At 38.0% G+C, this 27,304-nt stretch overlaps 1 long non-coding RNA gene and 1 pseudogene across 1 annotated transcript in view; one reads left to right on the top strand and one right to left on the bottom strand.

Moving 5' to 3' along the window:
• The window catches only part of LOC144455004 (uncharacterized), a 265,597-nt gene that overhangs the window by 52,329 nt on the left and 185,964 nt on the right, over positions 1-27,304 (top strand). The window lies entirely within an intron of this gene.
• On the bottom strand, positions 8,217-19,012 carry LOC110200378 (transcription factor IIIA pseudogene; annotated as a pseudogene).

The following is a 27,304-nucleotide window of genomic DNA, read 5'->3' on the forward strand; positions in this document are numbered from 1 at the left end:
ATAATTAGGGATACTAGGTATTTTTACCTCAATAGCTCTTAGGTTTAAGCATTAAAGAATTCATAACATGTCACCATCATAGTTGAAATAAACTTATAACCTGATACATCTCATCAGATAAAAATAACAAAAAGAAAATTTTCCATTATTATAATCTGTATAAAATAAAATACTCTTTACACGAATAGTATAACTTAGCAATAGCTAAATTAAAAGAAAATCTATTTTTCTAACTATGTTGGTATTACCAAGTTTCACAATATAGACATACTTAATTTTATATTAACAACATTAGGAAATACATATAAAGTTTTATACTTTGAATGCACACCTGTTACCATTAAGTTATTTTAAAGTGAGATTCTGAGACCTAATGTATTTGATCTAATGCTGGCAGAGTGTTGTCTATTTTCCCAGGCAGAAACCTTAGAGAGCTTTCACAGGAGTTAATTAAATAATTCTCAATCTGAACAGTACAAGGAAACATATCACAATAACTGATATTTTCGCCATATCCAATATTTATAGTGTTACTATCTTCTCTATTTCTGAAGAGTTTTTTTTAACATTTACATTAGTCTTTTAACATTTAAATCTGTAACCCAAAAAAATTAGAGTTCATTTTTCTTTTTTTTCTTTTTTAAATTAATTAATTTATTTTTAGTTCTCAATATTTACTTCCACAAGATTTTGAGTTCCAAATTTTCTCCCCATCTCGTCCCTCCCCCCAGCCCAAGATGGCATGTATTCTGAATACCCCTTCTCCTAATCTGCCTTCCATGCTATCTCTCCCCACCTTCTCTTATTCCCTTCCCCTTCAATTTTCCTGTAGGGCAGAATAGATTTCTATATCCCATTTCCTGTATATCTTATTTCTCAGTTGCATGTGAAAACAATTTTTTTTTAACTTTTGTTTTTAAAACTTTGGGTTCCAGATTTTCTCCCTTCTTCCCTCCCACCCCACCCTCATTGAGAAGGCAAGCAACTCGATACAGGTTATACATGTATAGACATATGAAACACTTCCATAGTAGTCATGTTGTGGAAAACTAAATATATTTCCCTTAATCTTATCCTGCCCCCCATTTATTCTGTTCTCTCTTTTGACCTTGTCCCTCCTTTGAAGTGTTTGCTTCTGATTGCTCCCTGCCCCAATCTGCCCTCCCTATCAACCTCCTGCTCTCTTGTCCCCTCCCCCCCCCATTTTCCTGTAGGGTAAGATAGCTTACCATACCCAATTGAGTGTGTATGTTATTCTCTCCTTAAGCCAAATCTGATGAAAATAAGATTCACTCATTCCCTCTTACCTCCCCCCGTTTCCCCTCCACTGTAAAAGACTTTTCTTGTATGTTTCATGTGAGATAATTTACCCCATTCTACCTCTCCCTTTCTCCTTCTCTCCATATAATCTTCTCCCACCTTTTAATTTTATTCTCCAGATACCACCCCTCCATCTTCAACTCACCCTTTGACCTCTATCTATCTATCTGTCTATATGTATATGTATATATATATACACACATACATACATACAATTTTTTCCCCTCCAACTACTCTAATACTGACAAAGGACTCATGAGTTACAAATATCATCTTTCCATGTAGGAATGTAAACAGTTCACCTTTAATGAGTCCCTTATGATTTCTCTTTCCTGTTTACCTCTTCATGTTTCTCTTGAGTCTTGTATCTCAAAGTCAAATTTTCTATTCAGCTCTGGTCTTTTCATCAAGAATGCTTGAAAGTCCTCTATTTCACTGAATGCCCGTTTTTTCCCCTGAAGGATTATGCTCAGTTTTGCTGGGTAGGTGATTTTTGGTTGTAATCCTGTCTCCTTTGCCCTCCGGAATATTATATTCCAAGCCCTGTGGTACCTTAATGTAGAAGCTGCTAAATCTTTGTTATCCTGATTGTGTTTCCACAATACTTGAATTGTTTCTTCCTGGCTGCTTGCAATATTTTCTCCTTGACCTGGGAGCTCTGGAATTTGGCTACAATATTCCTAGGAGTTTTCCTTTGGGGATCTCTTTCAGGAGGTGATTGGTGGATTCTTTCCATTTCTGTTTTTCCCTCTGGTTCTAAAATATCAGGGCAGTTTTCCTTGATAATTTCTTGAAAGATGATGTCTAGGCTCTTTTTTTGATCATGGCTTTCAGATAGTCCTATAATTTTTAAATTCTCTCTCCTGGATCTATTTTCCAGGTCAGTTGTTTTTCCAATGAGATATTTTACATTGTTTTCTAATTTTTCATTCTTTTGGTTTTGTTTTACAGTGTCTTGATTTCTAATAAAGTCACTAGCCTCCAATTGCTCTATTCTAATTTTTAAGGAAGTATTTTCTTCAGTAATCTTTTGGACTTCCTTTTCCATTTGGCCAATTTAGATTTTTAAGGCATTCTTCTCCTCATTGGCTCTTTGAACCTCTTTTACCATTTGGGTTAAGCTATTTTTTAAGGTGTTATTTCCTTCAGTATTTTTTTGGGTCTCCTTTAGTAAGCTGTTGACTTGTTTTTCATGATTTTCTTGCATTACTTGCAGCTTTCCCTCTACTTCTCTTAGTTGCTTCTCAAAATCCTTTTTGAGCTCTTCCATGGCCTGGGACCAATTCATATTTTTCTCAGAGGCTTTGGATATAGGAGCTTTGACTTTGTTGTCTTCTTCTGGTTGTGTGTTTTGATCTTCTTTGTCACCAAATAAGATTCTATGTTCTGACTCTTTTTGCACTGCTTGCTCATGATCCCAGCCAATTACTTGAGTTATAAACTCTTTGTTAAGGTAGGGGTCTGCTTCCAGTGTGGAGAATGTGTTGTCCCAAGCTTCAGGGGTTTTGTGCAGCTGTTTTCAGAGATACTTCTAGGGACCTGTAAATTTTCAGTTCTTCCAAGGTGCTATGATCAAGGGTGGGGTGTTTACTACTTTCTTGGCCTGTGCTCTGTTCTATGAGTGACCACAAGCACTCTTTTCTACCTTGCAACTATGAAGAGGATTTTCCCAGCACCAACACTACAAGCTCTACCACGCCAGTGCTCCTCCTTGCCCCAGGACCACCACCCAGAACTGTGACCCAGATCCAAGCATGGGCAAAGCAAGAGAATCCTGTACCAGCAAAGAGATCCCTGGAATCCCTCTCTGATCAGCCACTTGATTTCCCCTCAGTCTGTGGGCCAGAAGCTCCAGAGGCAGCCACTGCCCTGGGGCCATGCTCAGGGAGTAGGGCTGGAACCCCACAGCGCTTCTCTCTCTTCCTTCAGATACAGAGTTTTCCCACTGACCTTCTAAGTTGTCTTTCTCATTTGTGGGTTGAGAGGTCTGGAAACCACCACAGCTGCCTGTGATTCAGTCCTCTGAGGCCTCCTCCAGGTTAGCTGCAGCCTGAGTGCCCACGCCAAATTGGGCTCCTCTACCAGCCTGGCACAGTATACCTTTCTGACCCACCATCCAGGTTGTCTTGGGTTGGAAATTTCTTTCACTCTGTCTTTTTGTGGGTTCTGCTGCTTTAGAATTTGTTTAGAGCCATTTTTTACAGGTATTTGGAAGGGTTTGGTGGAGAGCTCAAGCAAGTCACTGCTTTTACTCCGCCATCTTGGCTCCACCTCAAGAGTTCATTTTTCAAACAATATTTCTAATACAATGAATTATCATTAATGTTAGGTACTTTCTTTTACACATTTAAAATCACATAAATAAGGTAACCTGGCCTAAAATCACATAGCTAACAAGTTCTGAGTCATATAGTATAATAATAATAATAATGATAATTTCATTTAAAATGAAACCAGAATTAATTCAATTACATCTGCATCTATTTTCCAAATGGTATTATATAGAACCTCAATTTATAATTTCAATTATATAGTATATGTTTTACACAAGGGATATTTATTCTAAGCATTTCATATTATGGGATTCATGATTTCCAGCTGATCTACTGCAAAAGATTTAAAAGTAACAATATGGAAGAGATTTTAATTCTCACACTTAGCAACACCTTGCTTATCAAATTTCTCCTAACCCTCTATAGTTATCTGTGTTGGTTTTCAAATCAAGTTACAAACTATTCATTCTCAGTCTATCTACTGACACAGAAGTTAAACTTGCCCATACCTTCTCAACATGCTTAGACCATCTGAAACTGGCACAGGGGCACCCAGAACAACTCTCCAGAGACAAGACGGGTTTGGAGCTTTTGCCTACCTATTGTGTGCAGGGTGTGTCTCCCCTTTGTCCCCAGACCTTTGTAGCTATATTCCATATTTTCACTCCAGCCTTTATTTCTCTTTCCAAATCTTCATTCCTTTACATTTCAACCATATCATTGCACATACTGTTGTTAAACTGGTGTCTTACTATAACCCTATTTTCCCAAACTATAGAGTTAATTTCAACTCAAGAGATTCTCTTCATCAATTTGCATATTGCAATTATACTGTTGCTTGATTACGTACAAGTCAGGTGTTCTCTAGGAGATCAAAAGCTCTAAATCTCTCTTATTCTCCCAAAAGAAATAGAAACCTGTATTGCTTATTCCTAGTCCCCATATAGCAATAAGTTTGTGGGACAAATATTTTTAAAAATCCATAAAGCTGGGTGGCACAGTGGATAGAGGACTGTCCCTGGATTCAGGAAGACCTGAGTTCAAATCCGGCCTCAGACATATAACACTCACTAGCTGTGTGACTCTGGGCAAGTCACTTAACCCCAATTGCCTCACAAAAAAAAATCCATGAAGTTGTAGTTGTTGTTGTTGTTTTTAGTAATTACAGAAAAACTTTTAAGAGCCCTCTTGAAGCCCAGAAGTGGAGTTCCAGATTCTCCCAAGCTTATTAACAGTTGATCTATTATGTTGTCTGCAGAGATCAACTCAAAGCACTTAATACTTAATAATTCATAAGTCAAGAGTTGTATTTTTTCCAATTCTTATCATATTTCATATACAAATAGCTTTCACAATGCTAATAAACATTTTAAACAAAAATTGCTGAAATTCTAAAGTGATTGCATTTAAGTCTATGACATAAAAACCTTAATTAAAGTGTCTTAAAAGACAAAAGCTAGGCCATCTCCAGTTGTCCTGATTGACATATCTGGCCACAGGACCGACATGGCTCCAGAGGAGAAAGTGAGGCCGGTGACTTTGCACAGCCCTCCCTCACTGTCGTGGTCCTCTCCCAGAATGAAGGGCAAACCGCAACCTGTGAGTAGTCCAAGCTGGCCCACTAGGGACCCAACTCACCATTTCCAGTTGGGTAACTCAGCTCCTCCTCTCCTCTCCTCTTCTTTTCTCTCCTCTCACCACATGGGGTATCATGCCTTTACCTGAGGGTGCTCGGCCCCAAGGAAGGTAAATTTTGAAGGCCGAAACCTACCTGGATATCTTGGAGTTTAGAGGCTAGATTTCTTTCTTAAAGACCAAGCCTTCAACACAATTCACTCTGGCTCTTATTGATTGGCCAACAATAGGTCCCTACCCAAGCACCACTTAATGGTTATTGTTTGGGCCCTGATGGCTCAGAGTGAATGTAAATAGTAATTGTTTCTCTTTTGGCCAAAAACACCCTGAGGGTCTTCCCCTCCCAGTTTGATTTAGTATTATTATTATTATTATTATTTTTTTTATTAAACAGCCCTAATCACTGAATGGGCATTGCCTCAGTCAAAGTGAGAACTCAGAAATACCTTAGCTTAAAAAGGCCAAAGCCTCCCACTGCATCCTGGGCCATCTCCAGTTGTCCTGCTCTCTATCTGGCCACTGAATCCAGATGGCTTGAGAGGAGAAAGTGAGGCTGGTGATTTTGCATGCCCTCCCTCACTTGAATCCATTTCACTTGCAAGTTATGGCATCCTCTTCCTGATGTCATGGTCCTCTTTGAGAGTGAAGGGCAAACCAAAACCACAACCACAAATGACAAAAAAACTTATTTTGGAGTTTTAAACACATTGCCCTGATGTCAGATATATGGGGTGAGCAAATATAGTTCCCCAGATTTAAATGGAATATAAACTATAAATTTTAGCTTTGGGATCCAATTAAATCTGAATTCATAAACTTTTAGTATTCAAGAACATTTTCCAGTTAAAGTTTTTAGGCTAAAGAGCAGGAATGGATGAAACTTACCCTAAAGAGGCTTCTGAGTTAAACCAAAATTCATTTCCACACTCAGCTTCAGTTAGTTAGCATTTGTTGAATTTCACAGAAAGTAGTTATTTAATTTCTGTTGAATACCTTATGGGTAGAAAGATTAGTTATTCAACTGAAGAGATCACCTGGAGAAAGGGTTGGGTATAGGATCTGATCTTTCTCCAATTCCTGCCCCTCCTTTTCTCTCTCTTGTCTCAATAGACTATACCAACCAGGTTATCTGTTATAGAAATGTTTGGTTTTTTTTTTTTAAATGAGTAAGCTAAAGGGCTCTAGCCTTACATGTAGTTTAGCACTTTTGCTTAGCCTGTTATAAAAATGATTAGGATTCTTGCCCCACTCTTGTATTGTTGAGGTCAGATTCAGGAGAGTGGTTTGGTGTGAAAGAATTCACTTAGACATTCTCTGTAGCCAATGGGAGCTTTTATTTTATGTGAAAAAGCAACACCGGCCCTATTAGCAAGAAGCTAATGAAAAGGTGCTGTTATTTGGGAGGACCAGGTTTATATAGACAGGAAGTTATATGGCCTGTAGATGATGATTTAGTTTTAGGGTTTTGTGGTGGTTGAATATTAAGGAAGAATTTTGTGATACAGGATGAGGGAGGTGGTTGCTTACAAGATATAGAAGAATTTTATGAGACATAGGATGAGGAAGATGGTTGACAGGATAAGAAGGACTGGAGGACACATGATAAAGAAGAAAAAAAGCAATTCTTTTGGTCTTAGAAGATAAGGTGAAGTTTTGTGGTATTTCAAGATAAAGGGAAAAGGACTTTAGGATGCCCTCAAGTTACTGGATAAGCTACAGAATAAGCCCGGACTCCCTTGGGGCGGGGGAGGGCGCAGCGGTCCTTCACAAAGTACTGGAAAAGCAACCCTTAATATTCTTCTTAACCTCTAGGGTACAGTTTGTATGTACATCAGTATTATTTACTGAAACTTTCTTACTTTTCCAGGTGGAGAGATCAAAAGATGAGAAAGGTTTATGTAGTTTAATAAAAATCACATTAGCCTGATTTGACAGAGGGAAAAAGTTCTAGTAAATCTTTCATTTTAATTTAAATTTGACCAAAATTCTAGTTAGACAAAAGGGAAGAAGCTTTTAGTTCAATTTTAATTTAAATTTAGCTGAAATTCCCTCCTGAGGGACCACACAGCTTAAGACAGATGGGAGACTATCAATTAATCTAAATTAAAACTAAAAATTAAAGGTACAGGACACAAGAACAAGTACATTTGGAGGTCTCCTTTCTTTTTAACTATGAAATAAGTCTGAATCCATTATAAAAATGAGTAGGAGTCTCATATAATTTATAGTAAAATTTCTAAGTTCAAAAGACACACCAGTTCAAAAGTTATTCCTAAATTGCTTCCTACTTCACTTTAATTTACAAAACTCCCAAGCATACAATTAAAATTTCCAACACTTACTTGCAAGCTTCTTTTTCTCTACCTTTGCTCTTCTTGGTGTAAAACCAGGACTCTTTTTTCTGGGAAGAGTTTGTTCTTATCTCCCTTGATTCTAAGAGTTAATCTAATTCTTAGCTTCCCAAATTGTACCAGTTCTGGTAAGTTAAAAGAAAAAAATCCTTTCAAAAGCTCAGAGCTTCCCAGAGTGTATAACTAGGGTGTGCACAATTTATGCTGACAAAGGCTTTGAGGGCCACATAAATATAGAGAAACATAGAAACAGCCTAACAGGTTAATGGACAGACAAACAGAAAACATTCAAAGGTCTACTCTCAGCATTAGCTGTCTCCAGTCACGCATACATAAATACAAGCACTACATCTAACAAACATACCACAAAGACTGACGAAAGGGCTGCCTGCAGCTTCTTAAAAAAGTGTGTGCACGGTGCAGTGGATAGAGCACCGGCCCTGGATTCAGGAGGACCTGAGTTCAAATCCAGTCTCAGACACTTAACACTTAATAGCTGTGTGACCCTGGGCAAGTCACTTAACCCCATTGCCTAACCAAAAAAAAACAAAACAAAACTGTGTGCACAAGGAAGCCCTTTTTTTAAAAAAAAGATTTTTTTAATAAAGGTATTTACATAAATCTACATGTATGATGTTTAGCCACGGGTCAGTGTTGCAACAGTTTTGTGACCATGTTTTCTTCAGAACAGTCTGATGACTTGCCATTTTTAGGCAATGTTTCTTTAATTTTGGGAGGAATGTATCCACTGAAGCGAGAGGCCAGTCTCCATTTTCCAAAGGGTTGTTTCACTTTGATCTTTAATTTTCCCTTGTAAGGACAGTGTATAATGGCATGTCTTGTAAGACTTTGTTTCATGGCAAATGATTTTCCACAGTCAGCATGCTCACAAATAAATGGGCCCTGCTCCTCATGACAAGAAAATATGGCTTTGAAGATTGAACAGTTGTGTACTATCTGCCACAGCCTTCTCTTGGGCATTGGCATACCTCCTGTTCTGGAGCATGGATTTTCTTAGGCTGCTTAAGGTAGTCTTTGCATTTAAAGGTTTTTCTACATAGATCACATGTTATTTCTTTATGAGTTTCCTTCATGTGCTTCTGTAGCTCTGTCCATGTTTTTGCCATGAAGGAACAACCCTTTTGGCACATATATCCTTCATGTATCTTCTCATGTCATTTGAGGTGGCCAGGGGAAGAAAAGTGTTTTCCACAGTCTTTGTTGTTACACTTGAATAGTGCTTCATTAGTATGTTGGCACTGATGGACTTTCAGCTGTTGATGTTTCTTTTTTTTTTTTTTATTTTAGACTCAAACACCAAAACACAATTACAGAATAGAGAACAGAAAAAAAAATCATAAACTTAAATATTGAAAGTTAAATACAACATAAGAAAAGGAAAAAAAAAAGCATGTCATGTGCATAGCAGAACATGAGAGGATTCAAAGTATATAGCAATAAATTTTCATTTCAAGAAAGCCTGTATAAATAAATACTACAGGTTGTGTTGAGAACTGTCCATCTTTTCTTTCATTCCTTGTAAGTTTTCTTTTCTTCTCTGCTGTGCACTTTTTACTTTGTGCTTTTCACCCCTTCCTTCTCCCACCCCAAAGGCTGCAGTTACGTGCAGGTATATTTATATGTAGATATAGACATATACACACATATATACATACATATATACATACATATATATAGACATATACTTTCCCTAACAAATTCTACTCCTGATCTTTGTTTTTATGTTTTTTGCATATCTCTTATTTCCTATCCCTCCTGACTCCTCTACTTTACTTCTCCCCACTGCCTTGCCCTCCTATTACTTAGCCTAACCTCCTCCAAGGATCCCTCCCCTATCCTCCTATTCCCATAAATCTAAACACCCTTGTCTAGCCCCCATTAACTGTTCTGTCACCTTCCCCTCTAGAGATCCTTCCCTTATCTTCCCAAGGATACATCCCTTATCCTCCCATTCCCATTGATCTTTTTATCCCTTTTTAACCCTTTTATACCCCCTTTAACCTATTCCCTCACTCTCTTCTCTAGAGATTCCCTCCCTTATCCTCTCCCCTCCTTATCCCCTTACTGTTTTATTTCTTCTGAATTTAGAAGACTTTTATATTTTTCTAGATATATATGTATTGTTGCCTCTTAACCCATTCTTGATGAACAGGTTTCTAGCACTCATCTAATTCCTCTGTTTTGGTTCTTCCTCTTGCAACTCATTTGTATAAAATGACTCTTTTTAGCTGTTCCTAAATGGTTTTATTTTTTAAGTCATATTATACTCAAATCTACACCCCAGTCTTTCTTAAGAACTACCCAATTACTGATGACAATCTTAGACATATGTTTTACATTTAACATATATAAAAGGTATATGGTCTGTCCTTATTGAATCCCTTGTAATCAGTCTTTAGTATTTACCTTATGTTTCTCTTGGCTCTTGTATGTCAAATCTTCTGTTAAGTTTAGGTGTTTTTTTTAACAAAATCCTGAAAGTTTGACAGTTGATCAAATTTCCGTTTTTTTTTTCATTTACGATTATGCTTAACTTTGCTAGGTATGACATTTTTGGCTGGAACCCCAGTTCTTTTGCTCTTTGATGTATAGTGTTCCAAGACCTGTGATCCTTTAGTGTCTCTGCTTCTAGGTCTTGTATGATTCTAATTGTGGCACTGTCGTATTTAAATTTTTTTTTTCTTGTTGCTCTTAATATTTTATCCTCGACCTGGGGGTTTCAGAATTTGAGTTTAATATTCCTATGAGTTTTCCTCATAGGATCTCTTTCAAGTGGTGATTGGTGGATTTTTCTATTTCTACTTTCCCCCCTTGTTCTAATGATTCAGGACAATTTTCTTTAATTATTTCTTGTATTATTGTATCAAGATTCTTTTTTTTTTTTTGATCATAGCTTTCAGGTAGTCTGATTATTCTTATGTTTTCTCTTCTTGATCTGTTCTCCAGATCATGTGTTTTTCTCATAAGATGTTGCATTTTCTCTTTTATTTTTTCGTTCTTTATATTTTGTTTTATTGTTTCTTGATCTCTTATAACTTTGCTGGCTTCCCCTTGCCCGATTCTAATTTTCAAGATGTAATTTTCTTACTTAAGATTCTGGATCTCCTTTTCTAATTGTTTGACCTTCTTTTCATAATCTTCCTGTTTTTCCTGGATTCTTCTTCTTCTTCTTTTTTTTTTTTTAGTTTTTCCTCAATCTTTCTCATTTGACTTTTAAAGTCTTTTTTTTTTTAACCTTCTATAAATTCTTTTTGGTTAAGTGGTCATTTGACCTCTTTGAGGTAGAAGACGGTTTCTTTGCTTCAGTATCCTCCTCTGAATCCTAGTCTTCTCTATTCCCATAATAACTTTCTGTAGTTGAATTCTTTCTCCTTTGCCTGTGCATTTCTTTTGTAGTAATGGCTTAATTTTTGTAATCACCTCTAGTCCTGGGATATGGGTGATGGTGCCTCTTGCCCCAGATCTTTGGTTCTCCCCTCTGGCCTGGAACCAAAGCCAAATCTCCAGCCTCCTGTAAGTGTCCACAGCTAGGGGCCTTCTGCCCAATCACTTCTGGGCTTACCAGGTGGGAGTGGCTGGTTCCTTCTTGCCCATGCCATTCACAGCACAGTTGAGTCTAGCTTCTTTGTCAGCAGAGGTTCCCTCAATCTTCCCTGCCTCAGACACCCAACTTCCCTTACTGTCCGAGGGGTAAAAGCTCTGGTGGTTGGTGGCAAGGCAGCCTCTCAATCCAGCTAACCCTAGGGCTTGCTGCTTCTTGTTTAAGTGGCTTGCTGCTAGTTAACAAACTAAGACACTAGCCTGGAGGTGTTTACTTTTCACAAGGACCAAACACCATCCTAGGATTTTTCTTCTGATCTTCTCCAATTGTCCAAGGAGGACTCCTACTGTGTCTCTATTCTTATTTATTCCTCCCCTCCCTACCACACACACTTTCTTTGCCCTGAGGTGCTATTTTATCTCTTTTATGGAAGAAAATCTTGAGAGCTTGGAATTTTCTGACCTACTCTGCCAGCTTCCCAGAATTTTCTTACCCTGATGTTTCTTTCTTTTTTAAAAAAATTAATTTGATTTATCGACAATCACTTCCATATACTTTAGAGTTTAAAATTTTTCTCCCCCTTCCTCCCCACCACCCTCCCCAAGGCAGCGCACAATCTGATGTAGGCTATACATGTACATTCCTATTAAACATATTTTCACATTAGTGACGTTGTAAGTAAGAATTAGAACAAATAGGAGGAACCATCAGAAAGAGAAACAAAACTCAACAGAAGAAAAAAATAGTAATAGCTTCAATCTGCTTCCATAGTTCTTTCTTTGGATGTGGATAGCATTTTCCATCCAGGCCTCTGGAGATGTCTTAGATCCTTGTATGCTGGAAGGGTTCAGTTTAATATTAGTCATTGCACAATGTGACTGTTATTGTGTACAACGTTCCCTTGGTTCTGCTCACTTCACTCAGCATCAGACTGTATAAGTCTTTCCAGGTTTTTCTGAAGTCAGCCTGTTCATCATTTCTTATACCACAATAGTATTCCATTACATTCATATACCAAAACTTGCTCAGCCACTCCCCAATTGATGGGCATCCTCTCAATTTCCAATTCTTTGCCATCGCAGAAAGAGCTGCTATGAATATTTTTGTACATGTGGGTCCTTTTCCCATTTGTTGATCTCTTTGGGATATAGCCCTAGAAGTGCTATTGCTGGATCAAAGGGTATGCACATTTTTGTAGCCCTTTGGGCATAGTTCCAAATTGTTCTCCAAAATGGTTGGATCATTTCACAACTCCACCAACAATGTATTAGTGTTCCAATTTTCCCACATCTTCTCCAACATTTATCATTTTCCTGTTTTGTCATGTTGGCCAATCTGATAGGTGTGATGTGGTACCTCAGAGTTGTTTTGATTTGCATTTCTCTAATCAATAATGATTTAGAGCATTTTTTCATATGACTATAGATGGCTTTAATTTCTTCATCTGAGAACTGTCTGTTCATATCCTTTGACCATTTATCAATTGGGGAATGGCTTGTGTTCTTATAAATTTGTCTTAATTCTCTATATATTTTAGAAATGAGGCCTTTATCAGAGAGACTGGTTGTAAAAATTCTTTCCCAATTTTCTACCTTCCTTCTAGTTGCATTGGCTTTGTTTGTTCAAAAACTTCAATTTAATGTAATCAAAGTTATCCATTTTGCTCTTTATAATGTTCTCTATCTCCTGTTTGATCATGAATTCTTCAGTTCTCCATAGATCTGATAGGTAAACTATTCCTTGTTCTCCCAGTTTACTTATGGTATCAGCCTTTATATCTAAGTCATGAACCCATTTTGACTTTATTTTGGTATATGGTGTGAGATTTGGGTCTATGCCTAGTTTCTGCCATACTCTTTTCCAGTTTTCCCAGCAGTTTTTTTCAAAGAGTGGGTTCTTATCCCAGAAGCTGGGGTCTTTGGGTTTATCAAATAATAGATTACTATAGTCATTGACTACTGTGTCTTGCATATTTAACCTATTCCACTGATCCACCTCTATTTCTTAGCCAGTACCAAGCAGTTTTGATGATTGCTGCTTTATAATACAATTTAAGATCTGGAATTGCTAGGCCCTTCCCTGCATTTCTTTTCATTAGTTCCTTTGATATTCTGGACCTTTTGTTTTCCAAATGAATCTTGTTATTATTTTTTCTAACTCTATAAAATAATTTTTGGTAGTTTGATTGGTATGGCACTGAATAAGTAAATTAGCTTAGGTAGGATTGTCATTTTTATTATATTAGCTTGGCCTACCCATGAGCAACTGATGTTTTTCCAATTATTTAGATCTGATTTTATTTGTGTGAAAAGTGTTTTGTAATTGTGTTCATAGAGTTCCTGGGTTTGTTTCAGGAGGTAGACTCCTAAATATTTTATAATGTCTACAGTAAGTTTAAATGGATTTCTCTTTCTATCTCTTGCTGTTGGGCTTTGTTGGTAATATATAGAAATGCTGATGATTTATGTGGGTTTATTTTATAGCCTGCAACTTTGCTAAAGTTGTTTATTATTTCAAGTAGTTTTTTACTTGATTCTCTAGGATTCTCTAAGTATATCATCATGTCATCTGCAAAGAGTGATAGCTTTGTTTCTTCTTTGCCTATTCTAATCCTTCAATTTTTTCTTCTCTTATTGCTAAAGCTAAGTTTCCAGTACAATATTGAATAACAGTGGTGATAATGGACATCCTTGTTTCACCCCGATCTTATTGGAAATGCTTCTAGGTCCCCATTACATATAATGCTTGCTGAAGGTTTTAGATAGATATGCTATTTATTATTTTAAGGAAGACTCCATTTATACCTATGCTTTCTAGTGTTTTTAATAGGAATGGGTGTTGTATTTTTCAAAAGCTTTTTCTGCATCTATTGAGATGATCATGTGGTTTCTGTTTTTGTTTTGGTGATATGCTCAATGATGCTGATAGTTTTCCTAATATTGAACCAACCCTGCATTCCTGGTATAAATCCTACCTGGTCATAGTGTATTATTCTTGTGATAAGTTGCTGTAATCTATTTGCTAGTATTTTGTTTAAAATTTTTGCATCTATATTCATTAGAGAAATTGGTCTATAATTTTCTTTCTCTATTTTGACTCTTCCTGGTTTAGGTATCAGCACCATATTTGTATCATAAAAAGAATTTGGTAAGACTCCTTCTTCACCTATTTTCCCAAATAGTCTATATAGTATTGGAATTAATTGTTCTTTAAATGTTTGATAGAATTCACATGTAAATCCATCTGGCCCTGGAGATTTTTTCCTAGGGAGTTCATCAATGGCTTGTTCAATTTCTTTTTCTGAGATGGGGTTATTTAAGTATTTTACTTCCTCTTCTGTTAATCTGGGCAATTTATATTTTTGTAAATATGTATCCATTTCACTAAGATTGTCAAATTTGTTGGCATATAGTTGGGCAAAATAATTCCTAATTATTGTTTTAATTTCCTCTTCCTTGGTGGTAGCTTTACCCTTTTCATTCTTGATACTAGTAATTTGGTTTTCTTCTTTCTTTTTTTAATTAAATTAACCAAAGGTTTATCTATTTTATTGGTTTTTTCATAAAACCAGCTCTTAGTTTTATTTATTAGTTCAATAGTTTTCTTAATTTCAATTTTTTAATTTTTCCTTTGGTTTTCAATATTTCTAATTTGTGTTTAGTTGAGGATTTTAATTTGTTCTTTTTCTAGTTTTTTTAGTTGTATGCCCAATTCATTAATCTCCTCTTTTTCTATTTTATTTATGTAAGCATTTAGAGATATAAAACTTCCCCTAAGAACTGCTTTCACTGCATCCCATAAGTTTTGGTATGTTGTCTCATTATTGTCATTCTCTTGAATGAAATTATTGATTGTTTCTATGATTTGTTGTTTGACCCAATCATTTTTTAGGATTAGATTATTTAGTTTCCAATTATTTTTTAGTCTATCTTTCCATGGCCCTTTATTACATATAATTTTTATTGCATCATGATCTGAAAAGGATGCATTTAATATTTCTGCCTTTCTGCATTGGATTGTGAGGTTTTTATGCCCTAGTACATGGTCAATTTTTGTGTATGTGCCATGTACTGCGAGAAAAAAGTATATTCCTTTCTATCCCCATTCAGTTTTCTCCAGAGGTCTATCATACCTAACTTTTCTAATGTTCTATTCACCTCCTTAACTTCTTTCTTGTTTATTTTGTGGTTAGATTTATCTAGTGCAGAGGGGAGGTTCAGGTCCCCACTAGTATAGTTTTGCTGTCTATTTCTTCCTGTAACTCCCTGAACTTCTCCTCTAAGAATTTGGATGCTATACCATTTGGTGCATATATGTTTAGTAATGATATTACTTCATTGTCTATGGTGCCTTTTAGCAGGATGTAGTTTCCTTCCTTATCTCTTTTGATTAGATCTATTTTTGCTTTTGCTTTGTCTGAGATCAGGATTGCTACCCCTGCTTTTTTTACTTCAGCTGAACATAATATATTCTGCTCCAGCCTTTTACCTTTACCCTGTATGTCACTCTTTTTCAAATGTGTTTCCTGTAAACAACATATTGTAGGATTATGGTTTTTAATCCATTCTGCAATCTCTTTCCGTTTTATGGGAGAGTTCATCCCATTCACATTCACAGTTATGATTACTATCTGTGTCTTTTTCTCCATCCTTTCCCCCTTTATGCTTTTCTTTCTCCTTTTTCCTTTCCCCCTTCACTAGTGTTTTGCTTTTGACCACTGCCTCCTTCAGTCCCTCCTCCCTTTTATTATCCCTTTCCCTTTTCTTCCCCTTTACTTACTGCTTCTTCTCCTCTTCTCTCCTCCCTTTTCTTTCCCCTTTTCCCTCCTACTGCCTATAGGGCAAGTTAGATTTCTATACCTAACTGATTATGTTATGCCCTTCTTGAGCCAAATCTGATGAGAGTAAGGTTCAAACAATGCTCACCCCCTTCTTTCCCTCTACTGTAATAGGATTTTGTGTCTTTTCCTGTAATGTAATTTACCCTTGTCTGCCTCCTCCTTCCTCAGTACATTTTCTAAGATCAGATTGATCCACTCATTTGGATCCATTTAACCCACTTGATTAGATTTTTTTTTATCATTACATCAAAGTCAACTAATATCCACCCTCTTTATGTATACTCCTTTAACATGGTGTAATAACAATACAGTTCTCAAGGTTGCAAGTGTCATCCCTTGTAGGGTTTAAACAGCCCTTTTAACAACATATTGTATCTTTCTGTCTCCTTTTTATGTCCTTCTTGAGTCCTGTACTTGAAGATCAAATTTTTTGTTGAGCTCTGGTCTTTTTATCAGGAAAGTTTGGAAGTCCCTATTTTTGAATATCCATCTCCTCCCTTGAAAAATGATGCTCATTTTTGCTGGGTAGATCCTTGGCTGCATTCCAAGCTCCTTTGCCTTTGGAATATCATGTTCCATGCCCTGTCTTTTAATGTAGAAGCTGCAAGGTCCTGTGTAATCCTGACTGTGGTTCCATGATATTTAAATTGTTTCTTTCTGGCTGCTTGCAGCACCTTCTCTTTCATCTGGTAATTTTGGAATTTTGCTATTTTTCTTGGCGTTTCAATTTGGGATCTCTTTCAGGTGGTGATGGTGGATTCTTTCTATGGTTATTTTCCCTGGTTCTAGGACTTCAGGGCAGTTTTCCTTTATGATTTCCTGAAAGATACTGTCCAGGCTCTTTTTTTCATCATGATTTTCAGGTAGTCCAATAATTTTTAAATTGTCTCTCCTGAATCGATTTTCCAGGTCGTTGTTTTACCATGAGGTATTTTATTTTTCATATTTTTTCATTTTTTTGTTTGTTTGACTGATTCTTGCTCTCTCATAGAGTCATTAGTTCCATTTGTCCAATTCTAGTTTTTAACAGATTGTTTTCTTCTGTTAGTTTTTGTACTCCTTCTTCATTCCAATTGTGTTTTAGGGACTTGTTTTCTTAAGTTTACTCTTTTTCCAGTTGACCAACCGTATTTTTTAGGGACTTTTTTTTCCAGTGTACTTTTTTTTCTAATTGGCCAATTGTATTTTTTTAAGGACTCTTCTACCTCTCTCATTTGACTATTAAAATCCTTCTTGAGCTCTTCTAAGAAGGCTTTTTGGGCTTCAGACCAGTTCATATTCCCTTTTGAGTTCAGATGTGGTTTGTTGACAATGTTGTCCTCTTCAGAATTTCTGCCTTGATCTTCTCTCTTCTGATAATATGAATCTATGGCATGTTTCTTTTTACTCATGGTGTTTCTTTATTCCCTGGCCTTTAAAGAGATTGAGCTCTCCTGCTGGGGAGCAGAGGGCACTAACCCAAGCTTCTTGTGTTGGGAGCCTAGGTCTTGGTCACTGGCTTTGTGTGATGGGGTGTCCGATGTTGGTAGTTGGAAGCTGTAGGGTTCTGGCAGCTTACCTGGTGTTGGGCTGGAATCAGCAAGGCTGGAACTCTAAGGCAACTCTAGATTGACTGCTTTTCCTTTCCTTTAGCTTTCTTCTGCTCCTTTCAGATGGATTTTGTAGGGTGTTTATCTGCCTGGGGCCCTTTGTAGGGCTGCTTCCCTTATTTTTGCTGAGGCACTGGGAGACCTATTTGCTGTAGAACGCTGAGGCACCTGGTGGTTTTCTGAGGTGATTTCCACCGGTTCCCCCTGCCCTCACTGAGGCACTGGGAGGTCCAGGTTTTGGTGTTTGCCTGCTCCACCACCTGGGTTTCAGGTTCTCCTCCTGGTGTGCTAAAGTGGGGCTTTCTGCTAGTTTGCTGGGATGTCTCCCATTCTATACTGCTCCCCCTCCTCCAGGGCAAGAGGGGTCTTTCCCTCAAGGTACCTGGGCTACTGGACTGCTGCTCTCTGTCTTTCTTCTGGTTCAGCTGTTCCAGGGCTTTTCCTGGGGCAATATTGTCTGGGCCTTCAGAGGTTGATAAGGGAGGGTGAGTGCAACTACCTTTTTGCTCTGCCATCTTGGCTCCTGAGAGTGGAAGTCCCCCTAATGTTTCTTAAAATGCTTGCTACAGCCTTGAAAGTCACATACATATTGTTTTTTGTTGATTTTCATGTTTGTGATTAGTTTGTTTCCTCAAGTTTGATTTTGTGTTGAATTTCTGACCACAATCAGTAGCTGTACAAATGAATGGCTTCTTTTCAATATGTGTCAGCACATGGAGACTCAGATGGTAGTCTCTGATAAATGTTTTCCCACAGCCTTCCCAATGACAAACAAATGGTCTCTCCCCTTGTGCTTGCACAGGTGTGTGTCCAGCTTCCAGGCCTTGCAATCAGGGAACAAGCAGAAATACTTCTTAAGGGTGATGGGCAGTGAGGATGAGGAGACTGAGACTGGGGCAGCTTGGGGCCCACCCTCCTCCTTGCCATAAAGTTCTTTTTTTAGGTTTAATTATGGGACCCGTATATAATGCTAATATAGAAGTTCTTGACCACCTCCCTCAGGTTCTTCACATAGCCTGAGAGACTATTTTGACTTTCTTTTTTTTTTTCCCCTCATTTGGAGATTCCAATTGGCCTAATCCTTCCTGAAGGAGAAATAGTTTAGATCCAGCCTCCTTCTTTTAAATTTTAATGATTGCCAATGTTCCAAAAACTTGCAAGTATCCAAACCCATACTGTGAAACCATTTGACTGCAGTACCTTTTGGTACAGGTAAAGTGGACCATGGGTCTTTTTTTTTTTTTTTTACCAATTCTCAATTAAAGAAAAAACTCAGACTCAACCAAAGGAGATGTGAGTCCAGATTCAAACATGATTATGTACTTACCTAGTCCAGAGGCTTGGTAGCTCAGGAATGGGACACAAAAAGCTGGTGTTGGTACCAGTTTGTCCAGAAGCTCATTCCTGAGACTGTGGAAGATATAATCTTTGATAAATCCCATCAATGCTGCCACCACTTAATGTCATGTCCTGAAATAAATCAAAGATATGTTGAGGAATAAAGTATCTTTAATTGAGATAACAAGGTAGTAAACCTGACATCCAGTGGATTTCTCAACTCCCAGACCCATGCAAAATCTTCTTATACCTTTAGGAGGAGAGGGGGAGAAGAGAGTATGAAGTGGCAAAGCCTGGTCATAAGACTCTAGTGGCGCTTGGCAAAAACAGACAAGGAAAGCCACTTCATTCTGACTGTTCTGCCCTTCATGCCATGAATCCCAATGGAAGGGGGCAAGGACTCTAGAAGCTGAGATCCAGATTGACCTAGGCTCCCCACAATGCAAAATCCCTGGGTGGAGGAACCTAGGGTGTGGTTCAGCTCAACTTAATCAAGAGTAAATATCTTAAGAGTAGGAATGTAATGACATTGCTGAAATTCTAACATTACAAAGATCATTTAAGGGAGTGGCAGTCCATATTACATTTGATATTAACAGTTTCTGTCATTATATTAACAATTTTCTGTCACAGTATTGTTATTCAGGGATTGGTTCTGACATTATATCCATCTCACAGGTTCTGTAATTCTGTGAAGACAGCACTCCATGTGATGTAGTGGAAAATGGGCTTAATTTCTAGTAAGGATGATTGGATTTGAATCTTGGCTCTGACAAAATAGCTATGCAGCCAGAGGTGATACATTAAAAAAAAAAAGATAAGAACCTAATAAAAATGGCAGCAGAGTTTTATATGTGAAATGGTTAAGAAATACATAACTACTATAATAAATTGTTCCTCATTGATAACCTCTGACTGTTGTGTGGCCTGAGCCCAGGATTGGGAGGGTAGCGGGTTGCTGAGGGGGTTAGCAAAGTTGGATTGGTCATAACTCTGAGCCATAGTGAAAGGGGAGAGGGTGGTGTGGACCATCTTTCCTTTTCCCACAGCATCTACTGTACCAGTAGATATGATGGGGTTATGAAACCTGGACCCCTAAAAGGAAAAGACCATGTATTTGAACACAACCCAGCCCCTAAACTTTCCCACACATTTCAGCAACCCAGTCCCTGGCTTTTTGCCTGAGGCATCTGGCCCATCCCAGTCTACATAGATGCTCAATAATCCTTTTAACTGCCCTTTCACTTCGGCTTTCCTACCACTTAACTCTTTTCATTGTCTGCACCTGGCCCAGCTTAGGCTATTTGCCACTCCTCAATCCCACCCAGATCTTCTCACGGTCTTTTTTGTATGTAAGTATCAGTTCCATCCTTATCAAATTTGCAGACTCACTAGGAATCTTGCCCACTTCTATTGGCATTACAATACTGCTGATTTACTAGGAATCTTGTCTGCCATTCTAGTGTTATAATAAAACCTTGCTACTCTGACTGAAAGAAGACTTGAATGGTTGAATTCTTTCAAGGCAGACCCCATATACCCTTACATTTTAGGGTTCTAGCACCCTAAGCCACATCACATATACAATAAGTATGGTACTTTACCTTAAAAAGGACCTGCAATTTGCAAGTAGAAGTGGGCATCAGAAGTGTTGTAGCTATTGAGTTATTATAAAGTGGTCCTCTTTTTTCTTCCCCCTCCCCTCTTTGCTTACCCCATCCTGGGCTCTTTACTTACATTCATGGCTGAAGTTTAAGTGATTTAGCCAGGCTGTAAGGGTGAAGGTATGTGCCTAGGCTATTCTAGAACTCCAGTTACCTCCAGGGTGCCTTCCTGAGTGCCTCACTTGGTGACTGAGGAGAAGAATGGCTCCTAGAAGCTTTCCAGAGCTGATTGTTAAATTTTCAGTGTGAAATTGGAAGTCAGCTACAAATCAAGGCCTGGTTTATTATTGTGTTAATTGTCATTCTAGAGTCTCCAAGAGTCAGCAAAATACTACCCTGCCATTTCCACTTTTTGTAGGACCTGGTCTAGCTAAGAATAGTTTTTACATTTTTAAATACAATAAAACTTTCTTGCACCACAACAAAAGAAGGCAGATTTGGCCCAGGGAATGTAGTTTGCCAACTGAGTCATCTAAATTTTAAAAGGTTTTGGAGAGAATATGAATAATGTGGATTAAACTTAAAAATATGTCATGTACATTTTTTTTTTTGGAGAACTGGTTGTTAAACATTTACCAGCACATTCCTGATTACTTTAAAAAACATTTTATTGGTGTTTTATTTTTACATTTGTGATAATAATTTTTCACTTTTGATTTCCTTTTGTTTCCACATTTTGGTAAATATATTTTTGGCAGCAGTTACCCACTGCATAAACTCAGAGATGAAATATTCCTCCCGTAACAAATTTGGTGACCCACAAAGGGACAGGCAGTAAGGTTGAAAAGACTGAGGCTTCTACTTCAGAAATTCTTCAGCATGTACAAGAGTATATTTACCTTGGAGAGATTTTGAAGGGAAAACTCAGCCAGACCATAAAAACTGCTATCCAAAAACAAAAAAATATTGCAGAAAGGGAGGTAAGCTTGTTTATTATGTGTGTCCTTTGGATGTCTATATATCATTCTATATTTTGGTTTTGGTCTCTTGAATTTGAATAGTCTGTTAAAACTTTTGGGGGGCTTAGTCTGGTGACTCCTTGGGTGCGGCCTTTTGACTGAATCCAAGTTTTATAGAACAAGTCCTTTTTATTAAGGGGATTTGTTCTGTGAAGTTTGGATTCAGTCAAAGGACCACATTTGAGGACCTAGAGGGTCACATGTGGCCTTGAAGCTGTAGGTTCCCCACCCCTGGTCTAGACATACTGATGAACAAGCCTCAGGTGTCTAACAGGGGCTGGAATGAGAAACTCTGGGTTTTACAGGCAGCTCAAGGCATTTTTCCCCAAAACCAATGACCTGTTTACCTCAATACCTTCTGACCTTTTTTAGCTCATTTTTTTGCAAGCACATAAGCAAGAGACTTGTCTATGTATTATAGCCATTGTGTCTGATCTGACTCTGCTGTGGTTTGATCACTGGTTAAGGGACCCTGAAAAGAATGCACATCTGGCATATTTTGTTGTTCAGTCATTCAGTCACGTCTGACTCTTTGTGAATCCATAGACCATAGCATGCCAGGCCCTTCTATCCTCTTTTAGCTCCCAAAGTCTGTCCAAGCTCAGGTACCCTGCTTCCATGACATGCTTTTATCTCATCCTCTGCCTTCCCTTTTTACTTTTACCTTCAGCATTTCCCAACGTAAGGGTCTTTTCCAATGAGTCGCATCTTCTTATTATGTAGCCAAAGTGTTCAAACTTCAGCTTCAGTATTTGTCCTTCCAGTGAATAGTTTGAATTGATTTCTTTAAGTATTAACTGATCTACTCTCCTTGCTGTCCAAGGGACTCTCAAAAGTCATCTCCAGAATCATAACTCAATAGCAATGTGGAAATGAAATAGTTAATGACTTTACTAACCACTTTGATTTGCTTGGGCTCCCTTACTATCCAGATGAGGCTGAACTGACCTGGGAATCAGAATCAGCCAATAAGAAGGCAGACTGAGCATCCCTTGAGCTTGACATACCAGAGATCCTTGCAGTGTTCTCTTACTGAACCTGGAACTCCCTCTTGCAGTGTTTGCTTGCTGAACCTTCTGCTGTACTGTGTCCTTGAAGGGGCAGTCTTGATTTTGTTAAGACCATGTCTCTCTTTCTTCCTATCATAGCGAACTTCTATAACTAGGGCAAGTGAATTTTAAAAGCTTTTGTAAATGATTAATCTTGTTGTTTCAACATTCAAACATCTCTGAATTACTATGTTTGGATGCAAATATGAAAGAGCTTAATATTTTTAATTTTACTGTTCTGAATTTGTGGTCATTCTTTGTTTCAAGTCCCTAACCTAAGCAGCTAGATAAATAAGTTGTTAGGTTTGCCATCCATCCTCTTGTTAATGATTAAACACTCATGTGTAGCATCAGGTCTGCACAGTGTCACCTCTTTTCCTGATGATATGATATGTGTGTGTGTGTGTGTGTATGTGTGTGTAGGCTTCCAAATATTTCTATTATGATCAGTGAGAAAAGCATAAATAAATATGATATTCCTAGATGATATTTTTTTCCTTCTCATCCTGAAGGGAATTAACGAACAAGACTGAAAAAGTAGAAAAAGTACTGAACATCTTTTAGGTTCAATTGAATATATACAAATTAATTTTTTTTTTTAATTTCCTTTCTTTTTTTGGGGGAACATAGACCTTGATTATGTTTTAGTAAGAAGGTCTCAAAATTGGATTAAGGATTTTTCCTGTAAAATTGCATTAATAATTATAAAGAAATTTTAAAACATTATTTCTTTTCCTGTTTTGAAGTCTCTGTCTGATGGTATTAAGAGACAGAAGGGCTCATTTTAGAAGTCAGGTTCTCATGGATCCTCTGTAAGATTCTTCCTTCAGGGGCAGCTAGATGGCGCAATGGATAGAGCACTGGCCCTGGAGTCAAATCTGGCCCCAGACACTTGACACTTACTAGCTGTGTGACCTTGGGCAAGCCATTTAACCCCATTGCCTACTCGCCCCCCCAAAAAAAGATTCTTCCTTCATCTTGTAGATAGTATTATCTATGTCAGTTACAGAGCTCAGATAAAGACAGAAAGAACAGGAAATGTAATGTAAAAACTGAAATTCTGTAAACTTTTAGGTGAATTATGGGTTCCTATTTTGGTGTTCTTCTTGGAGCTCTGTTGTTAATAAGATTAGCTCCATAATATTTGAATGTGTGCTGTTCACCACATGAACTAAACTAGGGAAACTGTGCAAGTGACTTCAAACCAGGGACTGATCTTCTAGGAAGGCACCTCTTCATAACTGCCTTGGGGGTGAGGCCTATTCCAGAATCTCTAAGAAAATATTCTCATGGCTCCATGGGACAACTAAGACCCAAGATGAAATAAATTGATTAATGGACGTTTGGAGTGGATGACCAGGAACAAGCTACGTCAAGGGGACTTTGTTTAATTCAGTATTAATGATCATAGTTATATTACTCTTGGTTTGTTGTTATATCCATTTTCTTTTGATGTTCATGTCTGCCTAGAGGAATAAGTCCAATTGAAAATATAGCCAAGGCAGAGATTGATAGAATGTATAAAGGAGTGATTAAAGAGAGGTATTACATACTTTCCTATGATCAGAACAAGGGACTGTTACTAGAATTTTAATTTTCCTTTTATTATTGTGACTCAGGGCCATCACTCCTGTAAATTTTGGTTAATATTAACCTCACCTGACCAAAACCTGCCCCATGGGATGTGAAAATTTACTTGAGTCTTAAGTATTTGTTAAATAAGGAGCCAGAAGAAGAATCTCCACTGTCTCTGACTCCTTGGAAACATGTAAATCCTCCTCCTTAATCAGCCTATTTGTGAACCCTCCAAATGTAGTTTAATCTGTTACCTGACTTAGTTTACCTATTGATAAAGTTTGTTTCCTTAGGGGAATGTATGAAATTATGGCTCTGTTTTACCAAGTTTGTTCAGTTTTTTGACATTGAAGGAAGTATGCGATCATAGATCTACCTTCTTTTTAACTTATATGGCCCAAGATGAATGTACAAGATTACAGTATGTAAAAAAAGCTATTCCTTTGTCACTCTTATGTAATTTTGCCTATAAGAAACCTTGTCAGAATCTTCATGATTGTTCAGGTTTTTTCTGAGGCCTGAACCTATGCTTGAGCATAATAACAAAACCTAGGTTTTTACCTCAATAATTTCTGCATTATGATAAATATGTACCCACCACATGAATTCAGAGAGGAGCTATTTCTCCCATACCACCTATGCAATATTTCACATCTCTAGCACCCCCACCACCTATCTTTTTCTAAGTAACCAAAATCTGTTTTCTCTCTTATCCTCTGTCCTTTTTTGGGGGGAAAACAAATTTCTAGTAATAAAAATGCATAGTCAAGGAAAACAATTCGCTCAGTAAGCATATACAAAAATATGTATTGTGTCCACAAAGGTAAAGTACTTAATGAATGCTAATTACTTCCTGACCAACTGGTATTTGAGGGTAAATAATAGTAAGGACAGCTAGGTCCTTCAAAGCTTACTGACTCAGAGTAACTAGACATTGATCTCAGTCCTTTTGAGTTATGGGAGAAATATCTCCCACTGAGTTCATGTGGTAGGTCACTGCTGTCAAAACAAATCTGCCACAACACAGAAATTATAGAAGTAGTAACCTAGGTTTTATTGTGCTTAAACACAGATTCACCAGGTAGAAAAAATAACCCTGAACCAAAATCAGGATTCTAATGAGGCTTTTCATAGACAAAAATTATGTCAGAAAGTCAGAGGAATAATCTTTTTAACATAAAACCATCTTTATGATCTCTTAGGTCATACAGGTCACACAGGCCTAGTCAAATAGCTTCATTATTTCATAATTCCTTCAATTAAGGTTGAACAAACTAAGTGAGAACAAATTAGTAAACAGCCTAAGTTACAGATGTAAACACTGAGTTTGAAAAAGGCTGCTTTATAGAACTACAAGGCTACATTCTAAAGAAGTCACAAAGGCCACCCATTCAGGTGGTCATCTTGGCAGAAAGTCCTTCCCCCCTTTTTCAATCCTTGCCACCTCTCTCACTCCCCTGTATCCTCTTTCCTTGCTGAGAAACTATAGGAATTACCTTCTCTTTATTTATTACACACTCCTCTCTATTCTCTAACTTGCCTTTTCTCTTTCATGGATGTTCCTATTCTGCAATTTTGCCTGACAAAATACATTTGTTCACCTGTAGGAGACTTATAGTTAGGGTTACCCCATGATGGAGGAACTTTGGACCTGCGGCTTATGACCCAGAGCGTGGACTCAGGACCTCGGTGGGATTAGAGGAAGATAGGAGCTGTTCTTGTTTTAAAATTAATTATTTTTCAATTATTGAAAATTCACCTCTCACAGGGAGGAAATAGTCACAAACAAAACAAACTTCCTGATGCTGAAGGGAGAATTAAAAAAGGAAAAGAAAGAACCAGGATCTAAGGAGATGCCTTAGATTGTCTCAGACAGTTGGGGAAAAGGGCTGAACAAATTGTGATATAGGAGTGTAATTGGGCCATAAGAAATTACTAAAGAGACAATTTTAGAGAACAGTTAGTATATTAGAACTGATATAGTGTGAAGTGAGGAGAAATGAGAGGAAAATGTATACAAAGGCAGCAATATTACAAACAAAAACAACTTTGAAACACTTGAGAACTCTGATCAATAGTCAGTCAACAAACATGAAGCACCTACTATGTGCTAGGCATTGTGCTGGGCACTGGAGATAGAAAGAAGGGCAAAAGACACCCCCTGCCCTCAAGGAGTTCCCAATCTAATGGGGGAGACAATATGCAAAACTCTATGTGCAAGCAAGCTATGTACAGGATAAAGAGAAATAATCTCAGATGGCAGGCACTAACATGAGGGGGCATTGTGAAAGACAGGTAGGGATATAGAAGGTGGGATGTTAGCTGGGATTTGAACAAAGCTAGGGTGGGCAAGAAGTGACAGAGATGGGGTAGGGGAGAGCACAGTCTTGTGAGAGGAGCAGACAGGATGTCAGGGTCACTGGATCACACAGCACATAGAAGGGGCATAAGAAGACTGGAAAGGGAGGAGGGGCTTGGTTATGAAGGGCTTTGAACTGCAAACAGAGCATTTTGTAGTTGATCCTGGAGGCTGTGGGGAGCCATTGGGATTTGTTGAATAGTGTATGTGTATTTTTGTGCATGCGCGTGTACATGTGATGAGGTCAGACCTGAGCTTTAGGAGGATCACTATAGTGGCCAAATGAGGGATGGACTGCAGTGGGGAGAGACCTGAGGCAGGTGGACCCACCAGCAGCTACTGCAATAGTCCAGGTGTGAGGTGAAGGCCTGTACGAGAGTGGGGGCAGTGTCAGAGGAGAGAAAGGAATGTATTGGGATGTACTGGGGAGATGTTACAAAGGTAGAATTTATGGGACTTCACAACAGATTGGGTATGAGGGATGAGAGAGAGGAAGAAGGCTGGATGACACGTTGGTTGAGAACCTAGAGGACTGGGAGGATGGTGACATCCTCAATGATAGGAAAATTAGGATTGGAGGTGAGAGTTTAGGGAGAAAGATAAGGTCAGTTGCTAAGGACTCCCTCCATTTCTGCTATTCAGCTATGACCCAATGGGATTGGGATGCCTCAAACTCACAAGTTCACTAGGATTGCCTCCACACCTGGTTTGAGAAAGGTGCTTATTTGCCTAAGACCTCAAAACAACAGATGTGGATGAGTCAGCCCAAACCCAAGCTCAGGCTTGGTTA

This window comes from Phascolarctos cinereus, unplaced genomic scaffold, assembly GCF_003287225.1.
Source record: "Phascolarctos cinereus isolate Bilbo 61053 unplaced genomic scaffold, phaCin_HiC Scaffold_8;HRSCAF=390, whole genome shotgun sequence".
Classification (NCBI taxonomy): Eukaryota; Metazoa; Chordata; class Mammalia; order Diprotodontia; family Phascolarctidae; genus Phascolarctos; species Phascolarctos cinereus.